We start from the raw sequence: 16,323 nt of genomic DNA, 5'->3' as shown, positions 1-16,323 counted from the left end.
TATTTATTTGAACATACACAGATAGTCACAACAACGGAGTTGTATTTTCAAAGGAAAATTAAATCAAATGTCTGAGGATAATTTTTACTGAATTACTGACATTCAAATGTCAATGAAAATTTTCTTTTCTTTATTTAAACTTTCTAAAAAAGTATTTCTCAATCAAATAATGTCCTAGGAATGAGTGCTAAACGGGAAGGAAACGTAGAGAGTGAAATCCTGACGCAGATGGCGCTCTTCAAACATGTCCTGCATTTACGCCAACATATCTGCTTAAATCAATGGCCGCCTTTTCCACTACTTCTCAGTATGCGATAGCGAAAATCCTGAAATAAAATAGGATGTAGGAAATCAAACATCGCTAAATAAATCACAGTATTAAAAATTAACCAGTAAATACATTACTTGTGTAGAACACTAATTAAATAAGAAGTCAAATAATACCGTGACGGTTAAGCAAACGTCTTTTTATGTTGTTTACAGGTCGTAGTTTAGGACAAACGCCATAGCGTTCTCAAACTTATCTCAAAGTGTCATTTTCTTTTTCTGTGTAAAATAAAATTTTAAACGATAAAAATAAAATATGAACATATGTAACTATCCGAGAAATGTGCCTGCTTTATAAAGCAAACCAACGAGGTAGGTTGTTAGAAAGACGCTACCTTGCCCGCCATGTTTCCCACATGAAGGGAAAGGTTTCGTGAAAATAACAAATGCTTACATCTGTAACTATACGAAATGAAATACTAGTTATTCATTACAGAATCAATATGCTTTATACTTACACATTCGTAGTAAAATAACTCTTGTTATGGATAAGCGTTACAGCTGAATGCGTTGTTGTAAAGACCAAGAAACCGATGTGAGAGGAAGTGCCGTGTCATTACATTTCGATGTGAGAGGAAGTGCAGTATCATTAAATTTAACTTAACTTAAATGTGTTTAATTCACAGTATAGTTTTTTTACTTAGAATAAGATATAAAAAATGTTTACATTTTCAGAAAAATAAGTTAACATTATTCATAATTTTTTTTATTGAATTAGAACTAAATAATCAATAAAAAGGGTAAAACTCATTTTTATTAATTAAAGTAATGATTATTTTGCGTATAGTTAGCTATATTTTATTATTATTTTTCACACATGCAAGATTTATTTTTTACAGTGTGGATTCAAACAACGTAAGGCAAACTTCCCTCTTTCCAGAAGCGACTGATCGTGGAGCTGCTCTTGCTGAAAGTGCGTTCTCCTTTCAAATGTGTCTTAATTACAAAAAGGTGGACATTTGTTTCATGTTAACTGGCTCTTAGGGGTACGAGGTCACATTGCTAAAATCTCTTTGCAGTTTTAGGTGCCGTGGCTTAGCTGGTTAAAGCGCCTGTCTAGTAAACAGGAGATCCTGAGTTCGAGTCTCAGCGGTGCCTGCCCTTTGTGATGTTCCTTTGAGTGGATTTTCATCTTGGCTCTCGGATGTGCCTGGAAACCTTGCAAGGAACAAGTTAGCTTTGTCCGTTTCAGTGCGGAAGACGGAGGTGGATCGCGTCTCTCAGCTTTAATTCTCTATTCTTTGGCCAGTGAAAGAAAGAGAGGAAAGCGAATGCCTGCCTGCTTGCCTGTCTTCATGACGTGTAACGGATTGCTCTGTAGCAAGGCAGCAATGAAAGAGAACAATTGATCATGATATAAGTCTAGTTGAAAGTCCGTGCTTAAACATAGATCGTGGCATGAAGCTTTATCACAGCTGTTAATCTGAATTTAGCAGGAATGGACAGAAGGAAAAATGATTTTCTCATGTGACAAGGTGGCCGAGTGGTTAAGGCGATGGACTGCTAATCCATTGTGCTTTGCACGCGTGGGTTCGAATCCCACCCTTGTCGTAAATTTAAATCTTACAGTGTATTATAGTTTCTGCACCTATCAGTGCTAGCAGCTCAGTTTCAAGAAGAAAATATTCCGATGCTGCTTTCCGCAAATGATCCCACCTCCATCTAAACGCAACGATTGCCTCTTATGGGAGTTTCTCAATCCGAGCAACACCTGGGGCCTCATGTATAAACGGTGCGTACGCATAGAAATGTTGCGTACGAACCTTTCCACGCTCAAATCGCGATGTATAAAACCTAAACTTGGCGTAAAGCCACGCACATTTCCACGGTAACTCATTCCTTGGCGTACGCAATTTATCCGCCCGGTTTTGCAGACTGGTGGCAGCCAGTGTCAAAGCAGTGCTACTGTTCCTGTGTGATCACCCTTTCTTTCTTAAATCCACATTCCTGGCGCGGCTTTATAAATGCACTGAAATTAACTGCATATTGTTTATTAGTATAATGCATCTGATTGTAATTAACCTGTAGCAATATAATGGTCCAGGGAATAGCCATAGTATTCCAAATACCATAACTGCTTTAGCGTTGTAACTCTCACTGCATCTTCTTTCAGCTGATCCCGTTAAGGGTTGCCACAGCAGATCATCTTTTTCCACATTACTCTCACTGCACCACTCGGAGTATTTATATCACTGTATCTGAGTGGGAAATCACAGCAGCAGCTGATTGGAAAGAGAATTATCGGTACACAGCATGAAGCAGATGCTGCCTGAGCCACAGCAAACGCTTTAGTCCCTGTACGGACTTCGCGGTTTAGAAACAGTTTCATCCCAAGAACTCTAAACGCACTAAATCAGTCCATCAAGTGCTCCTTGTAGAACTGTTTGTACTTATAAGTACAATTACCCCACTGTAAACTTGCACTACAGTTATAATATTGCACAACCTGCGCCACTTTATAAAGCGCGTATTTACATGTGATGACGGTATTCATTTCTAAGACGAAATGCAGCAAAACATGTTGATTATATTATACAGATAAAACTTTAACTTCATTTAAATAATCTGTATTGTTAATAATTAAACATGTGAGGACACGGTGCCGCAGCGCTAGCTAGTTCAGTAATTGTTCCTGCCTTGCGCTGTATTCTTGCTGGTGCTGACGCGACACTGGAAAGATAGACGGATATAATAATTAAACACGTACTACTAAGATATTTCAATGTTCCTTAAAAGTTTTGAAGAATCGAAGTTCTAAGCTTACAGATGGCTTCACGTCTATTACATAGCTTATTGTGTGGCGATTGAGTTTTTGGAGAAAGAAAAGTAAGGACAGGAATTGGAGGTTAGTACGTTTGAAAGAGACAGTACTGCTGTGATAAATTATTTCATTGACGGTTGCGCATGGCGCAGCAAGCCTCTTGCATGTGACATGAACAAGCACTGCGCCACCGTGTTCCCATGTTTAATAACATGCTTTCATTCCTATCATCATGAAAAAGATATCACGTATACATCTCAGTTTTTTAATTATTCAGAGAGCTGCAATATCACAAATGTAATGGATTATGTGTCCTGTCGGAGAATGAGAAAGCCCATTTAAAAAGCAGGTAGTGATTCATACACATAGAGCACATAGAAGATCAAATACAGAACAAAGCATTTAACATGCCACTTTAGTTACAATGGGATTTGAGAGACTAGTAAATTAAACAATTTTAAGATGAAGTTTATGATGTTCTACTTTAATGGCAAAATAAACTATGTGATTAAAGTGGAAATTTCGAGATTAAAGTTGACATTTCGTGCTTTTTCCCCACTGTTTGCCTTTTTTTTGTCTGTACCCTAATAAGCTTTCATATGACACTCAGACGGTGGGCTATGACTCGCTTTTTCACGGCGACTTTGATATGTCATTTCTTTTTTATTTCGGGCACTGCACGACTTTGTGAAGTTGAGCCTTCGAGTTTCTCCGACACTCTGTCACTCGATCAGCTTCCTTTTGTTGATTATACCACTGTTTAAACCAACAAATAGTACGTTTTTCCTTTGCCTCCACTTGGTATTCGCTGAAATTCTTATATTTTCTCCTGTGCTTTTCCCATTGTCTTTTCACAGAAGGCTATTTATATTGATTTGCATATTCAAAGAGGCGTAATTCTGGGAGGAGTTGGGGCGGGACAGAAGGCGCGTGCACGTGCGTTACTTTTCACGCAAATCGGGATTTATGTAGTAGAAGAACGTGAAAGTATGCGTGCGCACAGATTCCTACATCTGGATTTTTCTGTGCGTACGCACAATCCCGCTTTTGTGCTTACGCCATGTTATAGTGTGAGTTCTACGCCCGGCGTTATACATGAGGCCCCTGATGCTCACCTGCAGTATCTTTGTCCATAGTTCAGAATCGAAGTATTCTGCCCTAAGCCTTCTGTTTTACAGAGTGAAATGGAAAGTTGGCCAGTAAGTATCTCATGTGGGGTGCTGTGGCTTAGCTGGTTAAAGCGCCTGTCTTGTAAACAGGAGATCCTGAGTTCAAATCTCAGCGGTGCCTTCTTCACTCTGTGTCCTTCGGTTTCTCTTCAACAGTACACGCACAGCTCAATCGGTGGTAAAGTGAACTTTAAATTAGACTGCTTTCAAACCTTACCGCATATCTGCCCGGAAAAACTAATAGGTTGTTACGTATATTTTTTAAGTCTTTAAGGGCAGTCGAAAAAGGAAAATGGGCAACCTCGTTGAAGAAATGACTTTAAGGTGCCTTTGAAGATGAAAACTGCTTTTCTCAGGTACGTGAGTGTGTTGTGTTTTTCAGATGACATCTTGATCGTCCTCATCACGGATTATGTGAACATTGTCTCTTCATCGAGTGCTTCCTTTGAACATTGGATTCAAACAACGTAAGGCAAACTTCCCTCTTTCCAGAAGCGACTGATCGTGGACCTGCTCTTGCTGAAAGTGCGTTCTCCTTTCAAATGTGTCTTAATTACAAAAAGATGGACATTTGTTTCATGTTAACTGGCTCTTTTTATCTTCGAATTCTTTCTCAGGGTCTGGCTGTGTAGCTAACACATGTCGACTTTGCAACCAAGACAAGCTGTTAACTGTTCTAATCTCACAGATAATCGAACCGCTTCAAATCCTCTGCCTCCATAAGGATGATCGGGAAAAGACCGAAATATTACCGCTCCTGCTCCAGTCCAAATGTCTTCAGGGCACATATTGACAAACAGAAAAAAGGCGATTCGACAATTGAAGGAATTCAGACGCGTTAGCGGGTAAGTCTTCTCAGTAGTCGTGGCCGAGTGGTTAAGGCGATGGACTTAGGTTTCCCCGCGCAGGTTCGACTCCTGCCGACTATGTGGTTTAAACTTTAGCAAATTCGAGGTAATAAGCCTTCACTTGACACTGGCAAACACAATTTGCAAAGCTTGTCAGGAGCTCACGGTTCAAATAACAAAACAGTGGTAGATACTGCAATCGATGGGAAGCAAAAGAACACGTTCTGTTGACAGCTTACCAGTTTCTATTCACGGCACAAATAATGAACGTGTTTGTGCAAATTTAAGTGTCCTTTCAGCACAGACTGCAGGAAAGCATTTAATTGCAGTCTAGAAAATGATCAGCTGCCGTACAAACGTCATACGTTGTAAACCCCCACAGCAGTGACCACCATAACTATACTGATATTGATAATAATGATTTCAAAAACAGTCGTGTTCAAAGATTAAGCATCAAAATTGGTCTGAATTTGGACAAGAAGACAGTAAGGCCGTTGTAACACAAAGCTCATTTATTTCTTTTCGTTGCTGTGCCACGGGTGAAAGGCACTGCCAGGGTCTGAAGGTTTAAATTTAATAATGATTCTGGGTGGAAAATGACAGAATTCACATGTACTGTAATGTGAAACGAATCTAATAAGAACGGGTATCAGTAAATCATGCGTGTCTGCGTTCAACTATGGCGCTGACGCCACATCTCAGTGCCAACACTTTGCAGACTGTACTTAAAAGACACGCCCTCCTCACTGGACAGTTAAAAACACCAATCAAACTAACGATGACATCAAGTATTACCCAATCAAAAGTAGGAAAGGAGGCATCTTCATAAAATGCGTGTGGGATGATTTGCATGAGACGCTGCTTTAAAAAAAAAATGATAAAAAAAATACGGGATAAATCCCGTCCAGTATTGATTCAAAACGGGACGCGCAATTTCATTCTCAAACGCGCCACGATTCCGTATTTTAAAGGACGGGTGGCAACCCTACAGTGCCAGGTAACCACCCATACAATCAGATTGTGATTCAGACTAGGAATGCAATGAATGTAATTACCCCGATCTACATACAAGGCGAAAGTCTTGCGACATTCAAAGATGATGGTTTGGGATAAGTACACCATACAACATAAAAGAGCTTATGAAGCCTTGAACCGAAAAAAGCAAGATCTCAGAGATCGTAAAAAAAAAAAATAGGAGGTAATGTCGTTTTACTCGCTGTAGATTTTACTGAAACATTACCAGTTATTCCACGAGGGAGACCAGCACATGAACTCAACGCGTGTTTAAAATCCATGCTTCTCCCACGCTCGGTTATATGTCGCGTGTTCTCGGGTAGGTACACCAAAAAATGTATACATTTAAGCATGTAATGGGCAAACAAAAAATGAGGTATACCCGAAGGCACTGCAGTAGTACTTAATGTAACTTTACTTCGTAAATGTTAATGTTTTACTGTTTAATAATTTATACGCTTCTTATATGTTGTTCAAATTCTTTTATCAAAATACCACTGACAGCGCAATGCACGATAACATGGAGTGAATACACCATACGCATCCGCCCACGGCTGCCCTGCTGTGCGCAGATAGGAGTTGATTCTACAATAAAATAAAATAAACATAAAAAGAGTAAAACAATCATCACCCATAAAGCGTGTGTGTGTGTATATATGTGTATATATATATGTTGATATGTGGATGTGTATATGTATATATATATATATATATATATATATTTGCAGTTGGAGATCCACAAAGGGAGAAAAAACGAATCACGTATCATAAAATAGTTTTATTCCTGAGCTTTCAACCCCTATCAGGGGTCTTCATCAGAGGATAATGCTTAGACTTACAAGAATAAAAGGCAATATATAGCAGCACATTCTGGGGGTGGGGGTGGTGGGGGTGGGTGGAGGATGACTAAGTCCGTATGATCAAAAAAGGGGGGGGGGGGGTTTATCGTTAAATTAAAGTGCATATGTCCTTCTTAAGTTGGCATATGCTGGGTTTATGTCCAAGTGTCTGTTGATGGCATTTTCATCTGATAGCCAAGACTCGGCCAACTCTCTGGCGCTTTTTGTACTGGCCTTACATTTTACTTTCACGTTGTCCCAGTTGAATGTGTGTCCTGTCGATTTAGTATGTGCATATATCAAAGATAGTGCGTCCTTTCTTCTGACAGCGTTGCGATGTTCCTGTACACGTGTTGAAATTCTTTTTGACATTTGTCCTATGTATACAGCTGAGCAAGAATTGCATGGAATACTATAAACTGCGTTTCGTGTTTCGGCTGTCGATTTCTTGTTTTTAGCATTAAACAGGACCATGCGCAGATTGTTGGTGGGTTTATGTGCTATTTTGATGCCCCACTTGGTCAGGGTGCGTGCCGTGCCTTCTGACACATTATGGTGGTATGGGAGTGAATGCCAGGTGGAGTGAGGGTTCTGATGTACGTCGCTTGTATGCTGATTCCTTTGGCGCCTGCTGTGTAGACTCCGATTAATGAATGATTTTGAGTATCCGTTCAAGGTGAAAAGTTGAAACAGATAGCGTCTCTCATTAATTTTTGTTTCCTTGGTATTACAATGCGTGTGGACTCGTTTAAATAGGGTTTTCACGCAGCTCCGTTTATGAGATACCGGGTGATTGCTGGCGAAGTGTAGAATCTTGTCTGCGTGGCATTGTTTGCGGTAAACACTTGTGGTCAGGGTGGCATCACTATTTCTTTTGATGTAAATGTCCAGGAAATTGATGTGTCGATTATTTTCTTTTTCCATTGTGAACTGGATTGCAGGGAATATTGTGTTAATATGATTGAAGAATTCATTCAGCTGGCTCTTTCTTAATATGACGAATGTGTCGTCTACATAGCGTATCCAAATTTTGGGTGTAATCTGGGATAAAGCTATGTTTTCAAATCGTTGCATTACCAGTTCAGCTAGGAGTCCCGATAACGGTGATCCCATCGGCATGCCTTCTTTCTGTGTGTAATACTTGCCGTTGAAATGAAAGTGCGTTTTTTGGCAAAGAGATATTAGGTGCATTAAGTCTTTGATGGACAGTTTGGTTCTTGTCTCTATGGTGGGGTCACTATCCAGTTTCATTAATAATGTTTCTGTGGCCAGTTGGGTCGGGATCATGGTGTATAGCGATATAACATCAAACGAGACCATGATCTCGTCCTCGGCGATGGATACGTCATTCAAGCGCTGTAATGCCGACTCCGCGCTGTTGACAGAATAATCCGAGTCGTCCGTTAAATGTTTAAGTAGTTGGAAAAGTCTTTTTGACAAGTTGTATGATGGTCCGCCTATTAGGCTAACCACTGGTCTGTATTTTAGTGGCGTTTTGTGTATTTTTGGGAGTCCATAAAATTCCGGGCAGTTAGCATCATTGGATTTCAAAGACTTAATGCACCTAATATCTCTTTGCCAAAAAACGCACTTTCATTTCAACGGCAAGTATTACACACAGAAAGAAGGCATGCCGATGGGATCACCGTTATCGGGACTCCTAGCTGAACTGGTAATGCAACGATTTGAAAACATAGCTTTATCCCAGATTACACCCAAAATTTGGATACGCTATGTAGACGACACATTCGTCATATTAAAAAAGAGCCAGCTGAATGAATTCTTCAATCATATTAACACAATATTCCCTGCAATCCAGTTCACAATGGAAAAAGAAAATAATCGACACATCAATTTCCTGGACATTTACATCAAAAGAAATAGTGACGCCACCCTGACCACAAGTGTTTACCGCAAACAATGCCACGCAGACAAGATTCTACACTTCGCCAGCAATCACCCGGTATCTCATAAACGGAGCTGCGTGAAAACCCTATTTAAACGAGTCCACACGCATTGTAATACCAAGGAAACAAAAATTAATGAGAGATGCTATCTGTTTCAACTTTTCACCTCGAACGGATACTCAAAATCATTCATTAATCGGAGTCTACACAGCAGGCGCCAAAGGAATCAGCATACAAGCGACGTACATCAGAACCCTCACTCCACCTGGCATTCACTCCCATACCACCATAATGTGTCAGAAGGCACGGCACGCACCCTGACCAAGTGGGGCATCAAAATAGCACATAAACCCACCAACAATCTGCGCATGGTCCTGTTTAATGCTAAAAACAAGAAATCGACAGCCGAAACACGAAACGCAGTTTATAGTATTCCATGCAATTCTTGCTCAGCTGTATACATAGGACAAACGTCAAAAAGAATTTCAACACGTGTACAGGAACATCGCAACGCTGTCAGAAGAAAGGACGCACTATCTTTGATATATGCACATACTAAATCGACAGGACACACATTCAACTGGGACAACGTGAAAGTAAAATGTAAGGCCAGTACAAAAAGCGCCAGAGAGTTGGCCGAGTCTTGGCTATCAGATGAAAATGCCATCAACAGACACTTGGACATAAACCCAGCATATGCCAACTTAAGAAGGACATATGCACTTTAATTTAACGATAAACCCCCCCCCCCTTTTTTGATCATACGGACTTAGTCACCTCCACCCACCCCCCAAGAATGTGCTGCTATATATTGCCTTTGATTCTTGTAAGTCTAAGCATTATCCTCTGATGAAGACCCCTGATAGGGGTTGAAAGCTCAGGAATAAAACTATTTTATGATACGTGATTCGTTTTTTCTCCCTTTGTGGATCTCCAACTGCAAATATGCAAACCGTATCACAGACCTTCTCTTCCATTCATATATATATATATATATATATGTAGATATGTATATATATGTGTATATGTATATGTATATATATGTTTATATGTGTGTGTGTGTATTTTATATATATAAAACACAGCAACACTCATAACAATGACAACACAATTACATTGACAATCATGTTACGTTATTTTTAAAATGTTTCCTTTTTTTTTCATAACCTCTTTAACACACTACTTCTCCGCTGCGAAGCGCGGGTATTTTGCTAGTTCTAAAATATAAAAGACTAGGTTTGTACGTACTTAAAGACAATTACATTAAAAAGTAATCAGCCAGAATGTTCTTATAAGTTTGTGCATTTCCATTAAAAGTAATTAGCATGAAATGTACATTACCATTAAAAAGTAATAAGTTTGTACATACTTAAAGACATTAAAAGTATTAAATCGGTGCGGTCTTATAAGCACCATTTCGATTTATAAAAGGGTAGTCTGTATAACTACTATAATTAACATGAAACGTACATTACCATTAAAAAGTAATAAGTTTGTACATACTTAAAGACATTAAAAGTATTAATTCGGCGCGGTCTTATAAGCAACATTTCGATTTAAAAGTACATCCGAAAGAATATCTGACTCACTTTTTGAACAGCCAACCGGCCAGAAACTACAGCCTTCTGAAATAAAAACAATAATTCATTTATAAACTCGGTGCGTTACGACTAGGTACAGTTTTTTCATTTAAAAAGCAGAAAACCTACCTCCGGGTGAGAGGCTGCTTGGAGATTGCTCGTCGTCGCTGGAACTATCTGATTTGAAAGCAGATTTATAAAAGAATATCATTTCAACAGTTTGAAGAGACGGTCGTTAATGGCATATATTTCGATAATCTACACTTACCATCAATCACAAAAGTATTTTTTGTCATGACAGCCATTGCGGAAGAAAAAAGCGAAAACGCCTACCTTTTAAAAAAGATTGCAGAGAAACTTAGAATGCTGGTAAAGTTAATGTGGTAATAGCCGCAAAGCAGAACACTTTATGCGGCACATTGGGCTCCGTACCGCCTTGGAAGGGCGGAGTGAAACACGCGGGACGTTTGGGAGAAAGCTCATAGGTTCAGAGTTGTTGATGTTCCTCCTCTAAGGGGCGGGGAGACCCTTGTAGCGGGAATAAGCCTCATTCAAACACTCACCGCTATAATTGTAATTGAAAACAAGTCTTTTAGCTTAATTGTTTTGAACCGGTGAAATTTAAAAAGAGGCGCGCAGGCATGAGGAGTGGCTATGTATTTTCTTATTTTTGATTCTAGTGCAACTTATATAGTTTTTAGAAAGGGTCGGCTAGATAATTGTATATTTATTTTCTTACTATTAGTTTATAACTTAGAGCGGGGGAGTGAATATCTTATATCGTTTCAGTTATGGCTATGCAGGAAAGATAAGTGCTTATAAAATAAAGACGCGTGTCGTGAGTTTATAACTTAGAGGGGGGAGTTTATAACTTAGAGCGGGAGAGTGAATATCTTATATCGTTTTAGTTATGGCTATGCAGGAAAGATAAGTGTTTATAAAATATATTGACATAAAAGATATTTTTATAGTTTCATAAATTTTCATATTTTTATATTTACATAAATTATATTTTCATATTTTTATATTTTCATATTTTTATATTTTCATATTTTCAAAAATCATATTTCCATATTTGGGGCAGGGCTTAAAGTCATTAATCATATTTGGGGCGGGGCATACAGTCATCAATCATCCGTGTGACAATAGCTATCTGTATAACTACTCCTGGCAGTGCCTTTCACCCATGGCACAGCAACGAAAAGAAATAAATGAGCTTTGTGTTACCACGGCCTTACTGTCTTCCTGTCCAAATTCAGACCGATTTTAATGCTTAATCTTTGAACAAGACTGTTTTTTAAATCATTATTATCAATATCAGTATAGTTATGGTGGTCACTGCTTTGGGAGTTTACAACGTATGGAGTTTGTACGGCAGCTGATCATTTTCTAGACTGCAATCAAACGCTTTCCTGCAATCTGTGCGGAAAGGACACTTAAATTTGCAGAAACGTGTTCATTATTTGTGCCGTGAATAGAAACTGGTAAGCTGTCAACGGAACGTGTCCTTTTGCTTCCCATCGATTGCAGTATCTTCCACTGTTTTGTTATTTAAACTTTGAGCTCCTGGCAAGCTTAGCAAATTGTGTTTGCCAGTGTCAAGTGAAGGCTTAATACCTCGAATTTGCTAAAGTTTAAACCACGTAGTCGGCAGGATTCGAACCTGCGCAGAGAAACCCCGATGGATTTCGAGTCCATCTCCTTAAGCACTCGGCCACATATCGGTAAACGCATCAAAATTACTTCAATTGTCGAATCGCACTTTTTCTGTTTGTCAATATGTGCTCTGAAGACATTTGGACTGGAGCAGGAGCGGTAATATTTCGGTCTTTTCCCGATCATCCTTAAGGAGGCAGAGGATTTGAAGCGGTTCGATTATCTGTGAGATTAGAACAGTTAACAGCTTGTCTTGGTTGCAAAGTTGACATGTGTTAGCTACACAGCCAGACCCCGAGAAAGAATTCGAAGATAACTAAATAAGCCAAGCAATGGAAAGGAAGCAACAGAAAGAACAAAACATGCTCGTGTTAATCGTGAAGGAGCGAGAGTAACTCCCCAGATTGTACTGCGATAAGTAACAGGAAGCTGTCTCTGTTATCGTAGTAAAAATGCTGAATGTCTCAGCTTGCTGTGTTGAGGCTGCTTATAATTTATTTTCTTATGTTTAAAAGTACAAACAATCTATATTTATTGCTCGCATTTCCTTTAATGCACGTAAAATATGCCGTTGAAGTTCCAAGGGAATCCGTCTTAATTGTGAGTTCTTTGTTTCCTAAAACCTCATCTTTCCTTTTACATTCGCGTAGTTGTTTTTTCTTTTACACAAGTTCTCTCACGATTAGCGAGTGATTGGAGTATTTTCTCATTCAACATTTAATCAATACAAGGCAGCCTTTCAGACAGCATAAATGCTGTTTTACCACCCGCTCTGGTACACGTCGGACACAAAAAATAGAATGAACTGTTCAAAGCCTGGTCCAACTTTGTAAAATGATTGAATAATTTTTTTGTTTTTTCTAATCGCAGAAAAGTCCTTTCATTGCAACTAACAGCAGACTCTTGTCTGCGCAATATACCACAGTTAAGAAAGTCAAGGAATATATGCATGCGCCATAATGGGTCCATTATTCAGAGACAATTAAAGGGAATCTTTGCCTACATAAAGCTAACAATGGCTAATCTGACTGCTAAATTTTGCCTTTGCAGACACTCTTAACAAGGAGAAACACACACATAGATGGCAGGATTTGAACCTGAGCGGGGAGATACTAAAGGATTTCTAGTCCATCGCCTTAACCAATCAGCCATGTCTACTGTTCACAGGTGCTACTGACATAGCTTTAGGGGGTATTTTTATGTTTTTTTCTTTTTTTAATTTTCTCTTTCATTAACTTTTGAAAATTCCTCGTAATTCCTGAGTCTATGGAGTGAAACTACAGTGGGCCCATCATGCTTAAATTTGTTACTTATTTCTTCATTTAAGTTTTCTTTTTTGGCTGAATTCTAAGTTGAGACACAAAATTTCACAGAAAAGAAGGAGAAATAAGTAAGAAAACACAGGTGATATTGATTTTAAGGAAAATAACGACGGGCGACGTGTAGTGTTAGAAGTGCAGAGCCGATTGTTTGTCAGCTCTTCTTTACTTCTCCTATTCTTTATCCTTTGCCTCCTCCGAAGAACGCAGACACGCATGATTTACTGATACCCATTCTTATTAGATTCGTTTCACATTACAGTACAAGTAAATTCTGTCATTTTCCACCCAGAATCATTATTAAATTTAAACCTTCAGACCCTGGCAGTGCCTTTCACCCATGGCACAGAAACGAAAAGAAATAAATGAGCTTTGTGTTACAACGGCCTTACTGTCTTCCTGTCCAAATTCAGACCGATTTTGATGCTTAATCTTTGAACACGACTGTTTTTGAAATCATTATTATCAATATCAGTATGGTTATGGTGGTCACTGCTTTGGGGGTTTACAACGTATGACGTTTGTATGGCAGCTGATCATTTTCTAGACTGCAATTAAATGCTTTCCTGCAGTCTCTGCAGAAAGGACACTTAAATTTGCACAAATGCGTTCATTATTTGTGCCGTGAATAGAAACTGGTAAGCTGTCAACAGAACGTGTTCTTTTGCTTCCCATCGATTGCAGTATCTACCACTGTTTTGTTATTTAAACCGTGAGCTCCTGACAAGCTTTGCAAATTGTGTTTGCCAGTTTCATGTGAAGGCTTAATACCTTGAATTTGGTAAAGTTTAAACCACATAGCCAGCAGGAGTCGAACACGCGCTGGAAAACCCCAATGGATTTCGAGTCCAACGCCTTAACCACTCGGCCACGACTACTGAAGATACATACCACCTAATGCGTCTGAATTCCTTCAATTGTCAAATCGCCCTTTTTCTGTTTGTCAATATGTGCTCTGAAGACATTTGGACTGGAGCAGGAGCGGTAATATTTCGGTCTTTTCCCAATCATCCTTAAGGAGGCAGAGGATTTGAAGCGGTTCGATTATCTGTGAGATTAGAACAGTTAACAGCTTCTCTTGGTTGCAAAGTCGACATGTGTTAGCTACACAGCCAGACCACCTGATACGGATTTTAAGGAAAATAACTATGGGCGACGTGTAGTTTTAGAAGAGCGCAGCTGATTGTTTGTTCGCTCTTCTTTACTTCTCCTATTCTTTATCCTTTGCCTCCTGCGAAGAACGCAGACACGCATGATTTACTGATACCCGTTCTTATTAGATTCGTTTCACATTACATGTGAATTCTGTCATTTTCCTCCCAGAATCATTATTAAATTTAAACCTAAATTTTCATTCATATTAAAACTATTTGAAAATGAGAGACAAACAGTTAATTTACAATCCAACATAGTTTCTATGTTGGATAGTAAAAGTTTCAGAAACAGAGAGAGTGAGAGAGAGAGAGAGAGAGAGAGAAAAGGAATTAAACATATCAATAAATGTAAACTCCATTGCCCCATTTAACATTCCTGGAAGGGAAGATTACGAAATATATATCATTCAGTCTTAGGAAAGATCCCATGCGGTGCAAGAAGTTCTAGGTCACAGTACTCTCGTGGGCAGTTAACATGGAAGTTTCTCCACAAGCAGCTTTATTTTCATACCTCTCAGCTCTAACTGGAGGATAATCTGACATTCAACGGGCTACAAATAGGATGAGATTGCCTCATCCATCCCCTCCACATTACTGCGTGAAGTTGACAATAACACAGATTATCGAGGGATCGCTACAAGGTCTCATGAACATTAGGATTCTTAACGTCCGTTGCAAACGAGCAAATGTTTCTGTTAAAAATGCAATGTTAGTGACTAATCCGCAGCAGTAAAGATCGGAGCCAGATTAACTAACGTACATATAATTTGGACAGAGACACTGGAAGCTTCTTGCTCCCTTGCCCGGCTAGCTCAGTCGGTAGAGCATGAGACTCTTAATCTCAGGGTCGTGGGTTCGAGCCCCCCATTGGGCGGTTGAGTACTTTTCCTTTGAAGGAAATGACTTGTCGATCTGAAAAATCGCAAGATGAGTCTAACGTACCATCTCGTCAAAGCTGTTTCCAAATTTAAATAGTCGTACACACTGCAAGAATCTAGCGAGAAACAAAATGTCCACATCGGGCTGATTCTGACCTTCTCTTTTGTCTGATATTCCAGGTGTCAGAAAAGCATTGCACAGAGCGCAGGCGACCACTTCTCAACGTGCAGAAATGTTTGAAAATCGAGACTTTAGATTTGCTCCAGTCTTGAACGTCACGCTCAGCCATTATCTGTGTGGAAGCATGTACGTTTCGCCAAAAAAAAAAAAAAAATGAACCAGCCTTTCAATCTCTTCACTGTGAAATGACGAGTAATGGAGAGAAATTATCAAACAATAATTGAAGACTTGATTGCTTAAAATGAAGTGCTTTTCCTTTTCTTCACGCTTCGTCTATAAATTGCACAGAAGGTATTCTCGGATTGACGGACAAGGAAGAGTGCATGACATACTCGGAAATGTTTGATAGATAGATAGATAGATAGATAGATAGATAGATAGATAGATAGATAGATAGATAGATAGATAGATAGATAGATAGATAGATAGATAGATAGATCACAAACTTAAAGATATGCAGTGAAAGCACAGATTATTTAACAAGAGTTTGATTGTGACAGTTTGGCCGGTTAGCTCAGTTGGTTAGAGCGTGGTGCTAATAATGCCAAGATCGCGGGTTCGATCCCCGTACGGGCCAGTAACGATCTCATCAACTCTGGTCTTTTGCTTAAGGTTTGTTTCCATCGCATACTTATCCCACAGAGTTTTTTGTTCACCCTCCATGCTTTTTCATTCAAATTAAATCTATTT

At 39.2% G+C, this 16,323-nt stretch overlaps 5 non-coding genes across 5 annotated transcripts; all 5 read left to right on the top strand.

Moving 5' to 3' along the window:
- The first annotated feature begins 1,351 nt into the window (after positions 1–1,351).
- trnat-agu (transfer RNA threonine (anticodon AGU)) lies at positions 1,352–1,425 on the top strand. Its single transcript has one exon. It is a non-coding gene; the product is annotated as a tRNA-Thr (tRNA).
- A 371-nt stretch (positions 1,426–1,796) lies between these two features.
- On the top strand, positions 1,797–1,878 carry trnas-gcu (transfer RNA serine (anticodon GCU)). The gene has a single exon. It is a non-coding gene; the product is annotated as a tRNA-Ser (tRNA).
- Positions 1,879–4,304: 2,426 nt separating this feature from the next.
- On the top strand, positions 4,305–4,378 carry trnat-ugu (transfer RNA threonine (anticodon UGU)). The gene has a single exon. It is a non-coding gene; the product is annotated as a tRNA-Thr (tRNA).
- A 10,997-nt stretch (positions 4,379–15,375) lies between these two features.
- Positions 15,376–15,448, top strand: trnak-cuu (transfer RNA lysine (anticodon CUU)). Its single transcript has one exon. It is a non-coding gene; the product is annotated as a tRNA-Lys (tRNA).
- A 688-nt stretch (positions 15,449–16,136) lies between these two features.
- Positions 16,137–16,210, top strand: trnai-aau (transfer RNA isoleucine (anticodon AAU)). The gene has a single exon. It is a non-coding gene; the product is annotated as a tRNA-Ile (tRNA).
- Positions 16,211–16,323: the final 113 nt, after the last annotated feature.

The sequence above is a fragment of the Erpetoichthys calabaricus genome, chromosome 5 (assembly GCF_900747795.2).
Source record: "Erpetoichthys calabaricus chromosome 5, fErpCal1.3, whole genome shotgun sequence".
In the NCBI taxonomy this organism is placed as follows: Eukaryota; Metazoa; Chordata; class Cladistia; order Polypteriformes; family Polypteridae; genus Erpetoichthys; species Erpetoichthys calabaricus.
This window is presented reverse-complemented; position numbering and strand designations above follow the sequence as displayed.